This window comes from Plectropomus leopardus, chromosome 21 (genome assembly GCF_026936395.1).
Source record: "Plectropomus leopardus strain MGB_pleo_1.0 chromosome 21, ASM2693639v1, whole genome shotgun sequence".
NCBI classification, from domain to species: Eukaryota; Metazoa; Chordata; class Actinopteri; order Perciformes; family Serranidae; genus Plectropomus; species Plectropomus leopardus.
This window is the reverse complement of record NC_142196.1, coordinates 12,248,287-12,257,497: the sequence shown is the minus strand read 5'-3', so window position 1 is coordinate 12,257,497 and position 9,211 is coordinate 12,248,287. Positions and strand designations below refer to the sequence as shown.

Sequence of the window (9,211 nt, the reverse complement as noted above, 5' to 3'; positions counted from 1 at the left end):
AAGGATGGGTGTGACATATTGACATATTGACTGTGTTATGTGTGCAACCCACTACCGTGACATTTACAAAGCAGCAAGTAGAAGTTAACAGCTGACGCCTGGGCCACACTGCATGCATGAGCAGCAAATGATGTTGCTGCATCATACTCCACTCATTATGAAGCTCTGCAAGCCACTGTATTGCAAACTACACAGTCTTGCAAATATTTCATAATAAAAAAGCCCTGTGTCTGCAATGGATAGGATTCTGTCCACAAAAATGATGTCAGAGGGCCTTTATTTTGAAATGGAGACAGGAAAGGTGGAGTAAAAACTAACATTATGTACTTCTTTATGTCGGATGGGAATAGACATTGAAACTGTACTGAAAGGGGGTATAAATTCAGCATGATTATTAAATGCCACGTTCCTTGTCTGTTTTTGCATAAAGGCTTGTGCGTCACATGGTAAAAATCTGCAAGACTCTGTTTCTCTCAATGAGCTGTGCCGTGCCTGAGCAGTGCTGCTCACATCAGCATTGTGTGTGCTCTAATCTGTGAACACCGGTGCCGAAATGAAAAAAATAACAAGTTCTGCAACGCACATGCACTGCTCATGCACTGCTCATGCACTGCTAAAGCAGGCAGTATGGCCTGGGCATGACTCAAAGAACAAAAATAGCAGCCAAATTGTCTACAAAACAGGAGAACAATATGTTCCTGGAGCTTAATACCCATTAAAAAGAGGACAAGATCAGCCGCCTTATAACAGAGAAGATAAATAATTGTTATTGCTATGTTTTGTTATTGTTATTGTTCAGAAAACACTGCCAATGCATATGTTGTAATCTATGTCACACAGCACACAGGAGCAGCATGATGCTGCAGCTGTTTGTAACAATGCACTGGCGGTGTAAATAAGGGACCTAATAGTGGCCCTATAGCACATTCTCTGTGTAAAGATGGCTACTAACTGTTGTGGTACTTGAGTGACAGCATCACGTACCTCTTAGTTAAAGATGAAGGGCAACATTTACATGAAGAGACAAATAGGTAATGTGTGAAAAACAGAAAGTCAAATGGATTCCCCTTACATAAGTGTTTCAACCTGCTGTACCTCTCCCCCGCAATTAACAAGAGATCCTATCAGTGCCGAAGCACTGTCTGTAATCTGATGTCAGGCCCTTCTTATCCCTAATAGAAAACCCAGTTGCAAAGAATGTCGAGGTCACTTGTTACTGCTATGTTAGAGTTTCTCGAGTGATAATGTAATAAAAGGAAATGTGGATCCACAAGTGAAGTGAAAAAATAAAATAGACAAAAGAAGCTGAAAGTTGCTGACGTTGCATTTCACTGTATGGATCCCAACCTTATTTCAATGGCCGCTTAGGTCAAACAAGTTTCCTTTCTGTTGGAAGACAAGAGACAGACGCAATCTGCACTTACAAGGAAGGGTGGTCTTTTAATAATGTCACAGCATAATTGGTTTCTGAAACATTTCATGGCCTTAATTAACTAAATGAGCCTAAAGGAATCAGTGAGGGGCAGGGGAAGAGAGGAAGATGGGAAAAAGAGAGAGGCAAAGCAAGGATTAATACGACCGATTGAGATCAGATACCTTATCTCTTCAGTTCACAAGTCTGCTATTCATTCCTGGTCCTCCTCTCACCCACACTCTCAAAAGGTTTCCTTCCATCAACTCAAATTAATCTACTTCACATTCACCGGCTGTCTCCAGCACACGCTGGGTAAAAATTAGCAGCTGACTATGGGCTGATTTCTCCTTGGTGGTACTGAACACTGTAAATGCTCAGTGCTACAATGTAACAGGTGGAGATGAGGGCATTTTTCATGTCTCAAATCAATTGCCAGTTTCTACCTCAAAGGCTGACGTGCATTACTTTTGATCCAGCTTAGTCTCTTAGGTTTAAATGCAACTATTCTGTATTAGTGATTACATTTTAGGCAACATAGACACCAAGACTGAACTGGTTTTTACTGGGGAGGTTTCTCTCTTTTATAGTAGCTGCAGACTAGCACCTTTGTAGCTCACTCTGTCGTTTGGTCGGTCAGTGGGTCTGCAAAAATTCCCCAACCATTTGGCAGCTAGAGCTTTTGCAAAGAAGGCTGAAATTTGGCATGGAGGTCAATATGTGCATGTGTGTGTGTTCATGCCAGTGGCTTAAAGGGGCATGGCTATGGGAAAGGCCTATATCACAAAAAGGTGCATAACTTTCAAAGTAATTTTTAAGACTTGCACATTTATTGTATTATTAGATTAGTCATGATCAGGTTTTGTTTCAACATTAGGGGAGACACATATGAAACAGAGGGTTTGAGGGTCCTCCACCAGAAAATTTTGAGCATCAAACAATTTCCTGCATTGTGGTAAATTTTTATGCACCAATTTGTGCCTTTTCTGCATCATTTTATAGTGTATAGGTTTTGATTTTCAAAATAAAAATGTTGATGCTAACTGGCAAAAGGGGGAAATCCAAGGATGCATGCATGTACGTGGCAGCAGCTATTTTTTAAAATTTGTTTTTACAAACATGAACTCATATCATGAGAATAATTTCAAAGATGCTATAATGACAAATCAGTTATAAATGCATCATGTCTTAAATCCTCATTCTTTATTTTCCTTGTACAAATATTTTAGGAGTAAAAGAGTCAAAAATGATTTCTGACATTTCAGGGCTTTTCCGTAGTAAATAATTACTGATGTAAAACAGCAGCACATGAATAGACGTTCTAGGAGATTTGGATGTTTTAATGTTCCAAGGAAGATTCTTATTTTAAGCTTCTTATTTACTGACTAATTCTCCTTTTTTGGTTTGTGTTACTACTAGAACTGGATCTATGTGCATGTACATATTGTGTGAAAAGGGAGTACATTAAGGAAGGAAATAAAAACAGGATTATACTGGGCTATGTGCTGGCAGAATGAATGGCATTTTAGTCCAATCAAGTTGATGTTTCATCTCATTACAGGAACGATTATGTTGACGTGTGGGCCACATCCTTTCATATGATTAAACTGTATACTCCACAGCACAGATAATGAAAATGTTATTTAGTAGACGCTGCTAAACATTTATAGAATAGTGCTGATGCCTGTGATGGGTTTTTGTTAACACATCAGCATCGCTGGAAGCTACACAGCAATGGTGTCTTGTTTAAACAATATGTTTACTTACAAGTTACAACTTAGAAAGTGTTAAGAATCAATCATTTTTTAATAAAAAAGTATGTTTTGCTCTTTTGACCTTGAAAAGACATTTTGAAAGTAAGTGCTCTCAGCATATATTTATCCTCCAACTTTTCATAAATTAAAGTCTTAAAAGTTACATGCTCAAGCAGATGCTACTGAAGTTTACATTGATATAGTTGATAAGGTCAGCAACTGGCTTAAAGCACCAGCGTTTTTGCATATCCCCCTTGTGGCATGAGTGCGGCACAAATAAGATAAATTGATACAAAATACCACAGTTGCCTAGGAACAATAAACTAAAACAAATTTAAGCCTAAAAACTAACCCGTTGAGGCTGCATTTGCTCAGGGGTAGTTCATGTATGTATGTGACACAGGGGTTTTCTTCCTGGAAGATACAGTCAGACAGACAACCATTGTGCATACATATTTTGTTTCAGAACTTAGAGCACTATACTAGAATTAAGCTCAATTGGATGTTTAAATAAAACAGATATTCAGTGGGTCCACAGAATCAATCTTCCATTCATTATCTATGGAGCAGCTCCAGACTTTATATCCTATAACATCAAAAGATTGAGACTTACTTCTGTGGTTTATGGCTTTGAGAAAGAGTAGTTGATGTTCACAAATATTGATTAAACCTTCCTCATCCATCCAATTTCATACTGCAATTCTTAATTTAGGCAGCATTCCCCTTTAAAATCTAATATTTTGCATTAATCAGGCTTATTAAGAGTCATATGTGCGTCATTATTTGGCCACAAGGACTTTTATAATAATGCTATACTTATATAGTCCTCAAGGACAAATAATGACACACTCGTGAGACTCAGTAAGCCTGACAGATATGCTGTGATATCAAGACAGAGGCCTCAGATTAGTAGTGGGGTCAGAGTCATTTTCTGCTTAGTACTGAACTGAGTTTGCACTTATAAAAATCTCACAGGCACTGTCATGAAGAACATGGGTGATGGGGGATGTGCAAGACACTACCGGTCTTTGCCCTTTGGCTGCAGGGTGATGAACTGAGGAGGGAGACTTTCCTTTAACTGCAGCAGCTGCTTTTAACTTTCCATTTTGGTAGGTGTTTGTCTCATGGTTGGACAGCCATGTGCACAGTGGTGAGTGCATCCAGCAAGCAGAAGAAAAAAAAAACAAAGCCAAAAAAACAGCCTGGGTGCTCACCCTTTTAGGCAGGAACAAGGCCTTGAGATGAGTCCACTGGAAGTGAGAGTCAGCTAGTAAGTGAGCTTTATATTCTCCTTTATAGGTGCAGGCAATCCCACTGAAGGCTACAAGGCACAGCCCTTGGGAATAAAGCAGAAAACAAAAGACAGAAAAGCATCAACAGATAGGGTCATGACCTTAAAGTTGTTGCTTGCAAGGTGGCTCCATTTCGATGTGTGTATCTGCCAAGGTTATAATTTCCTCCATCTCATGAATCATTTCCATCTTTTCCCCCCTGCCAGTCATATTGCTGTACATTATGTCTTTGATATGAATGACTGATATGACAGGTTGATTGTGTTGAGCATAAATTGTGACTGAATCAACTGAAAAATTCATAATGCATACAAAACAAAACAAGAGAATGCCACATTTGTATTTTGGAAAATTGGATGTCTGCTTGGGACGGTGTTCTTGGAGGCAGAGAAAACTTCTGATTGACCTGTATGTTGTGTATGAGTAACAAAATCTTCCTTGCATACCAATGTTAAGTCAAGTAATTAATTGGTTTTAGGATTTTGTGGCCTGGTGTCCTAACTTCTCATTCTTAACATGTCCACTCAGCATACTGTGTAATTTTTCAGTTCAACTCACCTCGAATTAATAGATTTTGATCTCTTAGAGTTTACATTAAGGTGAAACACATTATTTTTTCAATGTGAAAGCAGTCATCCAATTATGTTTATGAAGCAACATTTTTGGACATTACCTGGTCTCGCTTTATGACTGAGTGGAGAAGAAGGGCCTGGAAAATTGAAAACACTAATTGCATTTCCAGTGTGTGATAAAAAAAGGACAACTGCTTGAGCCAGAGACCTGTAAAGAACATTAAAGTCTGCAAAGGAGCTAGAATAATAAAAGGCTGTTGAGCTCATTAACTTTCCCTCTTTCCTCCTCTCCTTCCTCCTTTCCGTCCCTGCTTTTGTGATCTCTTTCTCACTCCTGTGCTTTTCCCTCTCGTCTTTCTCCTGAAATTCCTTCCTCCCAACAGAACTTTGCATATTTGCATCACCTTGTTCTACCCACTTCACCCTCTCTTGCGATGAGATGATTACAAAGCATGTTTCATCTCAGTTGCATACTGTTAAATGCTAATGACTGATCATATTAGCCATATCTTTTATCATCTCAAGTGCCACGGCGACCCCAAACCCAGCCAATCCCATCGCCTTGTAATTAATGAGTGTTCCGTTAACGATCTTATGCACATGCTCTACTGACTGATGGAATGTTTTGGGAATGTGTTGCCAGGTCACTGTGGTTATTGGGCGTCTCGTTAATGATGGAGCGCTCTCCACCTAACGAGGGGGCGGGGCAGTGGCGCGTGTCCGAGCAGGTGTGGCAGAGGCACTAAGAGATGGCTAATCAAAATGGAATTAGCGGGCTGATCGCCATCAGATCTGAATGAGGATGTCCCTCACTCAAATGAAGAGGAAGGAAATTCATGACAGTATGTCAACTTTAGGATAATTGCGCATCAAGGTCTGCTTGGCAAAGTACTTTGTGCAGACATTTATGGTGTCCACACAATGTATACCCAGGACTTGGGTGATCCCTTATCTAGCACCAACATGAAGATTTACATTTATGGTTTTGAGTGAAATATCACAACGATGAGGTGTCTGGTGGCTGAGTGGATAAAGGCGCCCCATAAAAGAAGGCAGTGTACTTGGCACAGTGGCCTCAGGTTCGACTCCTACTTGTGGCCCTTTTCTGCCTGTTGTCCTCTCTCTCTCTCTCTCCCCCTTTCACACTATTGATCTGTCCTATCTAATGCAGGCTAAAATGCCAAAAAATAATCTTTAAAAACAAAAGAAATAAAAAAAAGAAATGTCTCACCAACTACTGGGTGGAACACCATGAATTCTTGGATTCATGTTGCCATCAGCATAACCCAATTTGAGGGCAGGAGTGTCAGAAAAGTTTGGCTTTGTTTGCAGTTGTTTGTTTTTTAAGTAATTGGTTACATAATTTATTTATAATTGGCTGAATAAATTGGTTGAAATACTGGACTTTGTATGAAAAAATAGTGAAAGCTCTCTGAGGCCCCTTTAACCCCGTTAAGGCACAAAATGGTATAGTCTGTCCCTGGACTAGGATTCGTCTCTTAACCAACCTAGAGCCAAGTGACTGCTTAAGTTGCTGAATCACCAAAGTACATTCTCATGTTTTTTCCCAAGAAAGGGAAATCAGGTTCCAAGACAGAAAGAAAGGTATATTTATCTTTTAAAACTTAACTATAAACAGGGATGTAAGACACAGCAATGTTAGCAATTAAATTAAGTATGGGTAGCAAAGAAAAAAATGGTTAAGCTAAAGGGTAAAGCAATGCTGATGCATGTGCCTGCAGCAGCGCTCGTACCTCATGCCACCCCTGCATAAGACACTGCCCCACTTGGGCCACCCCAGTAACAAAAAAAAAATCTGGATGTTCTTTGCACTTGCAGTCCCCACTGTTTGAAATAAACAAATTGCTTAAAGCCGATCAGGATGAATTATTACAATTTAATAATCCCTTGGCTTTTCAGGTAGTGCCTTTATCAGGTCATGAATAAAAATTTGCTAATATTTTGATTTACTAAACTAATAGTATTCCAATCACCCTTAGCTGTACTCTGTATTCACTGATAATTAGCAAACATTAACATGCTGACATGCATAACTAAAGCGGTGACCACAATAAACATCACTTCTGGTCCTGAGCATGTTAACATTGGTAGTTAGTAAGTCAGCATGCCAACATTGGCATTTAGCTCAAAGTGCTGCTGTGCCTAAGTCAGGCTATAGCTTTACAGAACCATGAGCGCGGCAGTCTTCATAGCCTGCATGGTTTCCCTCCTTCCAAACTAGGCTGCCCAAAAGAAGGTAGGCTTGGTGTTGCACATGCACCACATACTTAATTTATTTCCTTCCTTGAAATGCGTCCCCTCTTTTGTCATCACTCCAGTCTTTATCACTCTCACCCGCAAAGTCCAAAACAGACTCTCCTGCTCTTTCTAGTCCTCAGCGTTTGTGATTTTGCTGTGAAGGCATTTTCTCTGTTTGTGGTGGCCATTCGTCCATAAGCTGGATTTATAGTAGCAAATCCAAGGCTTTCTTTACCAGCTTGTCCTTACTCTCTCAACTAATGTGTGTCTGTGCCAGGAGGTCTGTGTGTGCGAATGTCTGTGCACTTGCACATATGCACTATTTGTTCCAGGATTTTACTTCTCGTTGGAGGCTGAAGGTCGTGATGCTTCCTAATCCGTGATGATTGGCTGGCTGCTGGCTTCCTCCAAATATGGCCAGCTGCCCTTTTGCCCTTGCGCTTCTGCAGTCCTCAAGTCTAAAATCTCATACCCTGCTCCCACATCTCACTGTACCCACCCCGACCCCCACCTCCAAGAAGCACACACATACACGCACCTCTTCTCCTCTCTCACATCCTCCTGCCAAATCTCAGTGCAGCCAAAACAAATTTTCCTTAATACATACAGTCTTTACTATATTGTTCATTTTTTCATATTGCATTTACCCTTGTAGATGCTTTCAACAGCAACATGGATGAATAATTGAATAATTTCTGATCTTTTTGTTTTAACTGTAGAGTTGAGGTCAACAAACGGAGCTTTAAACACAAGATTAGAGTTATGTTTTTTCCTTATGTGTCTTACCTTGACTGAGAATGAGTGCAGAACGAAGAAAATGTGCTCAAGAGATAAAAAGTCAATACAGCTTCTGGCTGCTCTTTTTCACAGCAAGATACTGCACTTTAAGAATCTTGAATCAAGTTCACAAAAAGTAAAAGGTACAGAAAAATGATCTGATTCTGTATTTTTGCAGTGTAATAATTTCCCCTTTCCAAAAAATATTATAATCCTCAGTCCCTTGAACTTAAACTTGAACCCTGTGAGAGAGTGTAACTTTCCCCAATTACATTTAATAATGGGTACATTACTCAATAGCATAAAAAACGAAATGGGCGTGTGAGTCTTCTCAATATTACAGCAATATTTTCCTCAGAGATTTAGCCAAGCCATCTCAAGTTTTAAAATATGCATAGATTTGGAAGATAGGAATTTATAAGAGATACCTTCCACATTCATGTATTCACATCCCCGTCCCAAAATTATTAATTCACCTAACACCCTCATTATTTCAACCATGAACTCCGCCTCACCTCATACCACACCTTTCAATATCATTATCATCCCCTTCTCACAACCACTGGCACCTTGCCCGCGCACCATTTTACTATTAAAACTATGACGATGTAATATTTTCACCAATGATGGTAATGTCTTGTCCAAGGTAATTCCAATTGGGAAGCCTGACGACTCATTTCAGTGCAGACTGTGGGGCTAATAGGAAAGTGACCAGGGCTGAGGAGAGATAGAGACCTTTTCAATTACTTTGGAGGTGAGAGGACGACCCATTTCACTATATATATGATTGGAAATAACACCATAATAATCAGAAAGCTGGGAGACCAAGATAATTTCACAGTCCTGTTCTGCTATTTTTATTAATATTATGCCAGAGGTCTTTTGCCTCTAAGGGGTAAAGTGGAAGGATTGGATTAACTATTACACAATATATATATATATATATACAGTATACACACACATACATATACATACATACATACATTGTGTTAACACTGTGACTTTAAAAAAGTCAAAATCCAAAGATCATTATTCACAATTTCTAACATATGTTTCATAAACATAATGCTGTCTAATAACAACTCATCGGTGTATTCATCAAATGTGGGACCAAGGCATTGTTTTGCAAGTCTCAAGCAAATCTTA

The 9,211-nt window shown here is 39.5% G+C and overlaps 1 long non-coding RNA gene across 1 annotated transcript in view; it reads right to left on the bottom strand.

The window, feature by feature from the left end:
* Positions 1–4,378: 4,378 nt before the first annotated feature.
* The window catches only part of LOC148186028 (uncharacterized), a 54,922-nt gene continuing 50,089 nt past the window's right edge, over positions 4,379–9,211 (bottom strand). Inside the window, exon 2 of the long non-coding RNA XR_015775384.1 lies at positions 4,379–4,501. This is a non-coding gene — a long non-coding RNA (uncharacterized LOC148186028). The remainder of the gene's footprint in view (positions 4,502–9,211) is intronic.